Source organism: Neopelma chrysocephalum, unplaced genomic scaffold (genome assembly GCF_003984885.1).
Source record: "Neopelma chrysocephalum unplaced genomic scaffold, ASM398488v2 Primary Assembly neopelma1_91, whole genome shotgun sequence".
NCBI lineage: Eukaryota > Metazoa > Chordata > Aves > Passeriformes > Pipridae > Neopelma > Neopelma chrysocephalum.
Genome location: NW_020897753.1, coordinates 5,543,235 through 5,556,373, shown reverse-complemented (window position 1 = coordinate 5,556,373; position 13,139 = coordinate 5,543,235). Strand labels below are relative to the sequence as shown.

Genomic DNA, 13,139 nt, shown 5'->3' with positions numbered 1-13,139 from the left:
CTGAGGGGGGGGGGGGGAAGAGAGCGCGTGCCGCTGAGGGGAGGCGCGCGCCGCGCTGAGGGGCCTGCGCGTGCCGCTGAGGGAGGGAGCGCGTGCCGCTGAGGGGGCGCGCGCGTGCCGAGGGCGGGAAACCGTGAGGGAGAGACCGACCCGCGCCCCTCCCAAAGATGGTGAGGTGAAGCTCCCACAGAACCCCGAGGAGCGGCCCCGACTTCTCTCCCACGGCGAGGAGCGGCTTTTCCAGAGCGCTCCAGGAGCGCGGCTTCCCTGGAGCGGAGCCGGGACGGGGGTTTTCCCCGCGCTTCAGCGCATCCTGAGGGGACGCGCGCCCTGGATTAAGTAAGGAGTAGCTATTAAGTAAGGATAGCTATTAAGCCAAGGTCATAGCAGTCATCTGGCTGTGCCAAGCGGGTTGCGGTGCCGCCCAAGGCAAAGGGTTACTTCTGGCTCGACTTATGCGTTCTTTTTTAAAAATCACATGCTGTTTCCCGCCACAGAATGTTGAGGGTCATTAAAGCTCTTCTGCCCCCTCACACGGGCGTTGGGATAAAAACCTCCCTCTTTTTTCCGGGTGGGCTGCTGCCAGGACCTGACAGCCACTGTGTTTGGGGAAGCCTGAGGAGAAAACTTAGACATTGGTATTTATTGTGTGTTTTTCAGAAAGCATTAAGACTTCGCATATCACTGAGGCTGAGCATCATGAAAGATCTGGCAAGAGTCAATTTTTGCCTAAAGAGACGTGTTTGGGAAAGAAAACACAGCTTTCTGCCTAATTAGACAGGTTTGAGACAGAAAACACAGTTTTACGAAGGGATAGGTGAATTAGCAAAGAAAACAACAAAAAAAAGTTGAAAATCACCAGCGTACCCAGAAAGACACATTGTAGCAGGTCAGTTCTTTGCAAGAATGTTGCTCCAGGCACCCTTTTTGCTCCAGGAGACCTTGGACAATGCAAGACTGTTACCAATACGAGAAACATTTTCTAAATATATGCACAAAAAAAATTTAAATACCCGTGTTCAACCCCTATGCTCAGAGTTGTTCATGTGCCTTTCACTACCCAGCCATGAGCAGTCAATCCAATGCTTCATAGCAAATTGCATCCTTCGTGTTATCTATTAATTTAATTTTGACCAAAACATTTCTGCTCTTGAGCTGTTTTCTCTCAGTATGCAGTACACTAGAAATCCCTTTATTTAGTTGTGAAGTATCTCTGTGCTTTACCGAGTACACTGATTATTTCTTAATTGCATCAAATGCAACACTGAAAAAGGGGTTTTTTTCTTCTTCTTTTGGCCATGTTTATAGTAGTCTCTGTCATAAAAAGAATGTCAAGTCACTTTAGCCAAGTGCAGTTATGGAGCAATGTATCTAAATAAAAATGCTGTAATATATCAGAACCATAAAACATTTTAGTACTGGGCTCAGAAAACATTAATCATTATCTTACACTGTACATACTGCACACTTTTAAATTTTGCATAAAAATGCAATTACTTGAAACATCATGTTACGTTGAGCAGGCACACAGACTTCAGCAGTTTTAAAGCAGGAAAGGAACAAAAAAGAGCAAGAGAGAGGTTGGACAGGTCTGCTTCTCAAGGGAAAGGAGTACTGATCTGATCTTTCAGCCACAGGCCACATTTACCAATTTAATTACAATTACTGTTTGCCAGAAGAATCATAATGGAGTGCGTTATTAATTATTTGTCCATTCAAATATCACATTGAGCCGGTTAAGTCATCAATAAAATCATTACTTGAGTGGCAAAACAAACAATGTGCAGAGCAAACACTTGAAAGCATCAATTTCTAGGCTAGATGTTGTTAGTAAAGTTACCCCACAAACAGAATTCACATGGAAACACATTGAAATAATGCAGATTTTTTTTAAGAGTTCGGCTTTTTTTACTTATGTAAGGATATTATGAAAGGCAAGAAAATAACAGTGCATTGTTCTCCAGCACTAGTATCTCCAGCAGAAAACAATCAATTTAAAGCAATGCAAAATGGCTAATACTGTTATTGCTGTCCTTTTTCATAACTCAGTGTCATTTTATTCATCTTGCCCCTAAGAAATGACCTTTTCTGTGCATATCCCCACCTTTTTCCACAAATCCCCTGAGTGACAGAATCTCATCCTAATCCCATTTCCATTTAGATGTTGCAGAAAAGCACTGTAGACCTTCGAGGGAATAAGTAATCATAATGGAAAGATAATAATATGTTTATGAAATCTGGATTTTATAATAGCAAATTGAAAAATTACAATAGTATTCCAAGCCACTGAAGGTCAATGTTACCAAGAGCAAAAAGCCATTGATCAAGTGTGCTTAAAGTTTCCTACTTTAGGTTAATTTTTAACACAAAACATCTCTATTTCAGAGAGCAGCATCTCTCTTCTGAGGCAATTCCTCATCTACCTAGTGATCACAAAACCTGGTGTTAAAGCCAGTAGTTGTTTGTAAGGAAAAATATACTCAATATTTTTCTACAGACCTAAAAAGCACAGAACAACTTCACGGGCCTGTACAAAATGCACCATAGGCCACAGTTTAAGAACTCCAGCCCTTAGTAATTCTTAAAGGTAAAAACATATGTAAAAACTCATGAATAAATATATCAAAATACTACTTTCAATATTATACAGTTGTACCTTTTTCTACTAGAGGTAAATTTGCTTGCTTATGCCTAAAAAGGACATCCAAGTTGTACATGCAGAAAACCACTGAAACTTCATTGAGGTCCTAGATAAAAAAAAACCCAAAACCAACCAAAACCAAGCACTTAAACTATGTCCTCAGCTAATTAAGGAGTTTCTCCCTCTCTTTGAGCTTCAGCTTTCCACTGTTTTAAAACCCAGCTCAGACACACCAAGAGCCACTGGGACTAGATGGAGTTTTCTGTGATTAAACCAGTAATTGTTACCTGAAAAAAGATTTTATTGTACTCCTGCTCCCCCTGAACGGCTTAGTGCTGCTGCCAAGGCAGTTGTGCTCCTCCCTTCACCCTGGTCCTGGCCCTGCAGCCCCTTCTCTGTTATCCCAGCTCTGGTTCCCGGTCAATCCCCTTGTACAATGGGGCAGTTCGTTCACTGATGAAAAGCTAATTGGTTTTTTTTTGCTGAGTTCACTTTAGGCTGGCCTGACTCGCTGAAGCTGTGACACGAGCACCAGAGCTGACATGAAGAGAGCATCAGGAGAGCACATCCACAAACCAAACCACCCCTTTTGGAGACAAGATGTGAAATCAGATGCTGCAAGAGCACACAGGTGAGAACCACCACCCTGCCAGGCCACAGCCTATTGCTGGCACAGTTTTTGTATGTACTGCTTCCTTTGTTTATCCAAGAAATTCTTGCTACAAAATACTTCTTGCTGAGGTTCCATGGGGATCTCCCAGCAGCCTTCCTGTACCTGAAGGGTGCCTAAAGGAAGCTGGAGAGGAATTCTTCATCAGGAAGCATAGTGAGAGGACAAGGGGGATTGTCTTCAAACTGAGACAGAGTAGGTTTAGAATAGATGTTAGGAAGAAATTCCTCCCTGTGAGGGTGGGGAGGCCCTGGCACGGGTTGCCCAGAGAAGCTGTGGCTGCCCCATCCCTGGAAGTGTTCCAGACTAGGTTGGACAGAGCATGGAGCAACTTGGGCTAGTGGAAGGTGTCCCTGCCCATAGCAGGGGTTGGAACTGGATGGTCTTTAAGGCCCCTTCCAACCCAAACCACTCTATGATTCCATTTGCATTGAGTTGTCTACACTGTGCTTTTTATTTCTGGCTGTTTTAAAACCATTTTGCATCATTAAGAATTCACAAACTCGGAGGCCCTGGACATGTCCATCATAACACCTTGGTACAAAACAGTGCAGCTGCCCACAAATGTGTCTGAAGCAGCAAATGCCTCTGTTGTGATGATTCTGAATGCAATTATTCTTCTGTATTTAAGAAGTTTAACATTAGAAAACATACACAGGTGACCAAACCAGTTATCTATTAACAGCATGAACTGATTAAGTAAGCCCTGGCTATTTTAAACTGTTTTGGGGCTAGAGGGCTCTCAAGGCTCATGTTCATCTTTGTACATATAGGCAAAGTCTTGGAACTATTTTTGGCAGATGACCCAGCAAAATGAGTGATGCATGAGCATTAATGCATTCACATAAATTAACTCTGCACATAAAAAACACAGCCTTTAAGCCCAATTACATCTTTCCCAATTGCACAAATACTCCCTTTGCAGTCAGTGGCAACTCAAGAAGACGAGGCCAATCCATATGTTATATTGATTCTAAAGGCACAAGAGTCTGCAGTTAATCCCTTTCAAACCTTGCAGAGCACAAACTCTTGGAGATCTTCCAAGCAGCCAGATGAAAGTTGCCTTTCAGAACCAGGGAATGTGTGTTGTCAGAGATTCCAAAACATGCTGGGCCAAAATCTGGCCTTGCTTTTACCAGTGTAAAGTGGGACTATTTCAGGAGAGATGTGTATTCATCCACCAATATAAAACTGATCATTATCTCACAAAAAGGTCTGTAATGCTAACACGCCTTCCTGTTAATTCCCAAGAAAATCAAAGCACAGATCAACAAATGAAAAGGCCTTGTTCCAGCTAGAAATGTTGTAACCCTTAAAACATTTGTCAGACACTTCATAACAATTCTGAGAGTCTTCTGTGCTGCTAATAGGTTTTACCTGGAGATAATTCAGATATCAGAGTGATGACTGACAGTGTAAATCTTCCCAGATAAGTAAAAAACTGAGCGTCATTTTCCAGGTTTCTTCACCACAATTTAGAAAGCTTACATAATAAAAACAAATTTTGAAGCAAAGCAAAACGTGTTTTTATAAATTGCACGGTGAAATAAGCCTGCAAAACTAAAAGGACCTAACTTTGCATTTTTAAATGATAAAACTACTCCCTATTCCCAGATTGCTGGGAAGTGCTAAGTATACTCTCAGCAAACACTAATTTTTAGAACACTAAGGGCAGGATTTTTAGAACACCAAGGGCAGAAAGGTAAGACCTCACTACCCAGTCCATTAAGATTATGTTTAACTACTTTTAACTCTTGAACCATTTTAAAGAGTTGCCTCAAAACTCACAGAAAAAAACAGCCATTATTGACAAATAGTCATTGATAAATTGGGGAAAATCCATTATTTGTCTTAGAAACAAAGAAATTTTAAATGTAGACAGAACAATAAGTATTATGGGATTATGGCTTAAAAATTCACTGTATATGCACCTTATGAAGAAAGTTACTCTTTGTCTAAATTAAGAAAGCCAGAAGATGCAACTCCAGTGATTTTACACTAAGCAAAGAGTTTACATTATAAAGTTAAATGTAATAAAGTGCTATAACTGTTTTAAGTAAGTGCCTAAGAGGAGCACGGACTATAAGAGCAGAGAATACTGTGCAGAAATTAGAAAGAAAAGAGAAAAATACATAATGTATGATGTAAAAAAGAAACAGATAACGAAAATTAAAAGGATTTTACTAGAGGAAAACAATTTCATTTTATTGTACAGCTCTAAATGAATAAAATAAAGTCTTTGAATGTGAAGATGATTAAAAAGACAAAATCATTAGCTAAAGATATTTACAAGTTTAGACTTTCATTTTGATTGTAATTTTAATTAGCTGGACACTAGGGGGGATGAAAATGAAAGCCTACATCATCTACTTACTCTTTAAATTGCATTCCACCTTAATTTTCTGCTCTTCAGTTCTTAATTTTCTCTATTTTTGTTCTAACTAATCCGGTTATCAGAATAAAGTGATTTTCTCTCAGCCAGGTTTAACATTCAGTATTTGAGTCTGTGAACCAAAAGTTCATCCCACTGCTTCAATTTTTATTCTTTCAATAGCAGGAACTCTCCAGGAAACTTTTCCAGTCTTTTGTCTGTTCAGCGGGGTGCTTTATGTACACACGACAGTTATGTAGCTAATAAGAAAGGATTCTATTTTAAAAATAATTATGTTCCATTTACACAGTTTCCCATGAAATTTACTCATAAAATGCAGGATGCACCGAAAGATTAAATGCCATTTTCCTCTTCATTAAAGCCATTTTTCTAAATGTAACTGAGTTATTTGCCTTTTTGTCTTGAAGGAACCACATCCCCAAGCAGAGGTTAGACTCAGTTTATTCTTAAACAAAAGAACTAATTCCATCTTGGCTGTCTCTGCAGGGCACAGTTAACTCCCATTTGGGCCCCCGTGCCAGAGCAGGACAGACAGACACCCCTTCCATGCAGAGCTGCACTGCTGAAAGTGCTGAGGACACTCTTGGCCCAGCTGTGCCTTCTGTGCCCAAACCCCTTCTTCTTCAGAACACAGCAGATCTTCCTGCTTCTACCAAAGCCACCCAGGCTGATTTAAATACTGATTTAAATACTGATTTAAATACTGATTTAAAGACAGTCCAGTCACCATGTGAGCATCCTATCAAGCCTTCTCTCTTTGAAGGATCCCTCAGTCCCTGCCTTGCCCTGGAGATGACCTGTTATCAACTCACTTGGGATTCTTCTGCAAGTTGACTCGCTGGCCCATCTGGATGTAACAGCACCATCAGCACATCAGGGTTTTCATCTGCACTGCACATGGAAAATGCCTTGTAAAAGAGAGCAAAAGCCTCTCTTTCAGCCCTTAACCAGGTTAGCTGCTTTGGGCCAAAAGTATCTACACTGCAATTGATGTTTTCTCTGAAAGGGCAGCAGGAGAGTTAATGTTATCTCAGTAAGTCCTTGTTTCTTTTTTTAAAAAATTCCTTTGGGAGAAATTCAGTCCTAAGAGATGTCTTATATACCATTCTTACGCTGGCTGGATAAAAACCAGCAAGCACAGCTTGATCTTGACAAGATAATTTTATTTCTTTGTTTAAAGCAGTACATTTACAGGCTGTCTTGCTCTGTCTTCTAAGGAAGACAGAGAAGGTTCACTCAAGGCCTTTTTCTAAGAGTTTCCACTGAGAGTATAAACAACCTTCAACAAAGCCTACAAACACCTCTCTGTACCTGAGAGTTCCTCTCATTTTAGAGCCATTTTAGTTCACATCAGCATTGTGCTTTTGAAGTGAATCTCTGATTGTCCTGGTGTCCTGGACTTTGATTCACATCATGATGTGGTATTGAAGCACATGCACCAAATTCCTTTTGGATTAAACAGAAGTGGAAAATGCTGAAATGCACCTAATGCAGTCCAGCTGCAAATGGCCATTTAGTCAAATGAACCCAACTACAGCTTTTTTAGAGCAAAAAGAGGAAAAATGTGACATGGACATCACACCCTCATCAACACACATATTTTACTTTAAATTCACACTCCTCCTGGTCTATAAACACTGTTAATGCAGATGTAAGTTTAAGGATAATCTACTTCAAATTCAGCACTTTTCTATTTCCAGTTTTTCTTCTCTCTCTTTTCTGGAATTCCATGTTCATCATCTAGCCACTCTCTCCCAACTAATTCTCCCAGGTTCACAACTCTGGCAAGATACAGTTGTCTGTTCCCTGGGCAGAACAGCCAATTGCAAATGTTTTATTTAAAACTAAAGGTCCAATTACAGGACCAATTTATGATCTCAGCCGAGCCAATATCAATCTGATCTAGTTCATTGCCTTTAACCTGCCTGCAGTAGCTTTATTCCAGATTTCCTCATGTGTAATGAAATTGAGTTCAGACAATGGCTCTGATTATTACTTTTTAAAGAATTAACTAGTAATGTAAGCTGCAATATGGAGTCCTTCCACCTCTGAAACAAGGCTTCATAATTGTCACTTGTGGGTCAAAAGCATACATTCAGTCCACCAGTGCTTCAAGGACCAAAGTGTTTTAAAGATTTTACTCAAGGAAATGAGAGGTGGGCAAGCCAAGACATGAAAATTTCAGCAACACCACGTGAAAATAAGGACAAAAACTTTGATTTTGTTTTTTCCTTTCCCAGTACATTCCTTTATTCTTATGGCAACATATTTGTGTCATTAAATATGCAATAGAAATCTATATGCAGTTTGAGTTGGGGGTTTTTTTTAAGCACTTAGGAAGAAAACACCATCTCATTTTTTGGCTGTTCTGCAGAATGTGGTTAAAAACCCCAAGCAGGCACATATGGCTTCCATAGTGCACACAGCTACTGAAAAAGTCACTACTGCATAGTCACTTTTCAAACCAGAACTTAAAGTATGTTTGCAAGTTTTAGGTTCAGCATCAAATGTTTTTATTTGGTTGAGGGTTTTGATTTGGGGGATTTTTTTCAGATTTTTTAAACTTTATGCAGTTCAGTGATGTTAGATCTCACAAATAATTCAGTGCTAGTTCTCTTTTGTCTTTTTTTTCCCCCCCTCCTTATTGGTATTATTCAGGGAGTCCAGTTCAGATTTCCCTAGGGAAAAAGAAACAAAACAAACCAAAAAATTTTAAAGACCAGGCAAAAGAAAAAAATGGTAGCGATACTCTTCTGGGCTTCCTCAGTCAGTCCCCTGGTTTTTATGATATCTACTTGTGAATTGAGAATAAGGAAATAATTATTCTTATAGTTAACTTGCTTGTGTTAAAGAGCCCAGTTACCATGACTATTTACCTTCCCCATATCCAAGAAAAATATTTAGGTAAACATGTAAAAAATATTTATTTCAGAGCTGTCCAGATCAGGTACAGGTTTAAGTAGGTGCTATCCTTAGAGAAACTTTGAGCCAAAATTCGTAGATATCTCACTTTACTGCAGGGATTTTTATTTCAATCCCATTACCTAGAAAGAGGTGGAGTAAGTGAATAAATGCTGGTAGTTGATTTTCAGAGTCTACAAGGGAACAGAGACAGAAACTGTCAACAGCAAGAGCACAAAGGGACTGAGCACAGGGTTAACCAGGATTCACTCATTTATACTCAAATGACACTACATACAACACATTAGATATATAATATTAGAGGTATATAATAAAAAGCATGTTTCAATCAGAGCTAAAAGTGAAATTCTTGACAGTGACAAAATTTTCTTGCCCAGGACTCAGAACACAACAACCCAACACAGATCCATCACCTTCTGAGCTTGTTCTGGCCCTGGGTTGAAGCCCGTGCTTGAAATTAGTTTCAGATGCAGTAATCACAGAAAGAAAACACGTGCCAGGGATATAACTTCATAAAGAAACAACAAAACTGAAACAGGTTTAGAGAATTATCCATCAAATTACACTTTTAAGAATGGCTATTAAAATGTTGATGAAAGAATGGAAGATGATGAGTCAGGGACACTAAAAGACCAAACGCTTGGGTTCTACAAGATATTACACTGAGTACTAAGAATTTCACTTTATAACCCAATGTGATTAAACAACATACTGCTGAAAATGCAGATGTTATACTACTACAGTAAAAAAAAAAGTCATTTTTAAAAGATGTTTCTAATTAAATCATGAAAGACCACAAAGAAAACAGGGAGGGGCTTTGCTATGAGTGCAGTCTTATAGAAGGACTCGGATTTGGGGCTGATCTTTGAAGTTTCCTTCTTCAAACTACATGGCCTTGAAGCTATTGAAAGCTTGAAAGATTTTCCTGGTGAAACTGTGTAATTTTATAGTTATGTTGTACTAGTCAGTGATCTGTGTGAGCTGTTTGTAAGGAAGGATTATTTTTAAGGAAAATCTGTTCTCAGGTTGACCTTGGATTCGTGTTTCTAAGGCAGCTAAAGAGAAGGCAACGTTCACAGCAGTGCAAATTGCTGCCAGGAATGTAACATTCAAATCTCAGTTAAGCCTGTTTTAAAATGGCACTGATAAATAGAACACTCACAATAACTCACCAATTTTTCAAACCAGAAGCGTTAATATAAAATAAGGTTTCAGCGAGGACAGTGGGATTTATCAAAATAATCTTTATTTTAAAATAATCCTGGTTTCTTGGGCATTAAGCAAGAAACTTTTCTGAACTAAAAGAAGTTTGAGAATTCTGTTACCTTAGTATTTAGTACTTTAGTATCTGAGCAGTGAGTAGCTGTTAGTTTTGCTGCGTGTATTTACCACTGTGACATTTCACACCACTTGTAAAACTATTGCCATGTTACCTTTATTAATAACATCACAAACTATTTCTGAATTCCTTATTTATGCTCATTTAGAGGTTGCAAGTATTATGCAGTCTTTCCTCATATCTCTTCATCCTGATGGGTTTATTTTTCTTTGATTTTTTAAAATTATTTAGCCTAGAACTTTGTATTTATTGGGAGAAATGGTTTTTTTTATTCAGATGCTTTTCAGCTATTTTCCCAAAACTTGCTATTTCATTTAGAAATATTACTGTTCTTAATGTAAATATTCACTGTCTTTGTAATATCCAAATTGCTTGATACAACAATCCTGTAAAATGACAAGTAATTATACTGAGATATTCACCCTCCAAACAATTACATGGACCACAAAATTTACTAGATTTTTAAAATATTTTACAGGAATATTTATTTTATACTTCTCTAGACTGTATTTATTTAAAATGTTATTGTAATAATTTTTTTCTAGAGTTACCATTTTTCAGTAAGAGAAAAACATCAGCAATCATTCTGACAAACTTTCTCTAGATATTTTTATAAAGAGCAAATAACATTTTTATAGGAAAATAAATCTGAAAAAGTTATTGTCTTTTTCACAATATTTATAAGCTTCAATTAAAAAAAACAACAGAAATAAATGGTTTCAATCCAGCCTTTCAAATGTTCCATGAGTAAGATATTCACATCTGAAACATTCTGCACTGTCACATGTATGTTCAAAATATCACTTAGTGGTCTTTCCATGCTTCCAGTTTAAAAAGAAAATGTTTCTGTTTCAATAAATTTTGGGGGTAGATAAATGTTTATTTGACTTCCTTTTTTTTCCTGACTCTCCAGCAATTTCTGGTTGCAATGAAATTCTCAACAGACCTTGAAAAACCCTCCGTGCTTCTGACTTCTTCCAGGACAATTTGGGAGCTCCTGAACCGCTTCTGGGGTCGCAAAATTCCTTCCAGCGTGAGGAACAGTGGTAAGTTCATACTTAAAAAGCTCTACTTTTGTCAAAATCCCATTAATTGATGACACTGTATATATAATTTGATCAACTGGTGTTTAAAAATTCCTTCCCAAACTGATGTCTCACATCTTGGCACGTTCTGACTCACAGATCCTCAACAAAACACATAAAGAAAGTATTTCTTCCCCTTTTAAAGACAACCCAAAGCAAAACCCCCAACCATTTAAACAAATTCGTTGGAAAAATTCAATGCGTTCAACAACACCATCCTAAAACACCTGATATTTAAAATCTATGGTAAATTTCAAGAACATTTTTCCTGTTCTCCCTACATTACCTCACTTGGATCATTTGTCTTTCAAAGGAGTAGTAAACCTTAATTTGCTTTAGCAGCTTTGAATGGATTTTTATTGTTTCTTCCCACAGCCTTTCAACTCTAGTAATTTGCAAACTAAATATGAACTGCAAAACTCAATCAATCCTGTAGTATTCTTTTAATATCAATTTTTACGTAATTAGCCCCCAAACTGTGTTCAATTACTGACAATTATTCTGATGCACTTTGAGGGACAACACTAATTTCACACTTAGCAGCATTTTAAAAGGAAGGTGATTCAAACACTGTATAAAAAAGTCCCTGTCTCAGTACAGTCTCTCTGCTCAATTCAGCATTGTTGCAGACTTTGGGAGAAAAATAGGATTCCACTGTGGTACAACAGCAGAGCTCAGGTTTTACAAACCCACACACGTGTGTGTGATTCTGTCTGGCTGTGGTTTGTTACATTTGTTGTTACAACACCAAGTAGGCTTATTATAAACTTAGCTGTGCTCTTTTCAAACCAATAAAATTATGGACAAATCCACCTAAATTGATGCACCACATGAAGATTAATGATTAAAGTGACACAATCAGCGTCTCTCAGATTTCTTTCTCAAGTTTTCCTACAGATATCAGGAACATCCCTCTTAGAACTGTTGCAAGGTGCCTTCCCTCAGGTTACAAAATAATATTTTGTCACCTTCAGCCCATTCCTTCTCCCTGTGGAAGGATTTGGTGATGTCACTGTGGTTCCATGGTGATGATCTACAGCTCCTGTTCCATTGGGGTCACTGAAACTATCAGTCACTTTGTAGGGACAAATTATTTTTGTTATACCCATTTTGTTGTTGGACTCTCTGATGGATCTTGTGACAACTGGAAATTCTATTTATTTATGTGCATATTTAAAAGGTTGTCAGTGGAGCCCAGAGCATTGACTGGGTGCTCTTATTAGAGAGCAGTAAATATCCAAATAAAGAAATAAATCAAATGACACCTTCCTCAAACGAGAGTTACAAAATGGAGCTAACAAATATTGATAAGCAGCAGTCTTCAGACCTTCTAAATTATGCTCTGAAGTTTAAGCAGAGGAGACAAGGAAACAGAAGAGTTATTGTCAAAACAGCAGGCACACACTTAACAACAAAAATAACAACCTTTTGCTGGTAAATGACAGCCAGTCTTGGCTCTAGTGTATATCTCAATGATAGGAAGGGAAGTTAGATGGTAAATAAACTTGTGTGCACTGCAAGTCACCAGGAAAAAGTCAAAACTTTATAAAACTGTAGGAGTCAACTACAGCCCGTGCCAGTGACTGCTGAGGTAACACCAGCAACAACAGGAGACTGTCATAATAAAAGGAGGCCCCAAATCATGCTCAGTCAGCAGCACTGAGAAAAAACAAGACCTGACTTGGGGGAAAAAGGTGACCAAACTGCCGTGGAGCCCCTCCAGGACAGAAAAAACTGATGACTGCTGGCTAAGTAGGACCTGTCTGGGGAAAAGGGGGAGCTGTGCATGTGTCAACCCCAGCTGGGAAAGGTGCATTAAAATGCAGAATAACCCAAAGCCCACTGAAGGCTGTAAAATTTGTTTCTGCTGACTCGGGAGACGTCGGAGACTGAACCCACAGGTGACAGCAGCAGCCTCAGAAGCTTTTGCAGACTAAGGAAAGGTAAGATTTTTACAGCATTGCACCTTCTGTAAAGGTACAGAATTAAAAACAAGTAGTAATGCTGAACAATCCACAACTTCACAGCAGCAGTTATCCTCTCTAGAGTGAATAATGGCTGTGAGAATTAGGGGCAAAAAGCACTTGTAA

At 38.7% G+C, this 13,139-nt stretch overlaps 1 long non-coding RNA gene across 3 annotated transcripts in view; it reads left to right on the top strand.

Moving 5' to 3' along the window:
- Positions 1–146: 146 nt before the first annotated feature.
- The window catches only part of LOC113972390, a 145,707-nt gene continuing 132,714 nt past the window's right edge, over positions 147–13,139 (top strand). Inside the window, exons 1-4 of one of the 3 annotated variants that reach the window (XR_003535882.1) lie at positions 147–339; positions 661–781; positions 3,139–3,272; positions 10,878–11,010. This is a non-coding gene — a long non-coding RNA (uncharacterized LOC113972390). Of the gene's footprint in view, positions 347–660; positions 890–3,138; positions 3,273–10,877; positions 11,011–13,139 lie in introns of all 3 variants that reach the window. The other 2 variants (XR_003535880.1, XR_003535881.1) reach the window with 2 other exon arrangements.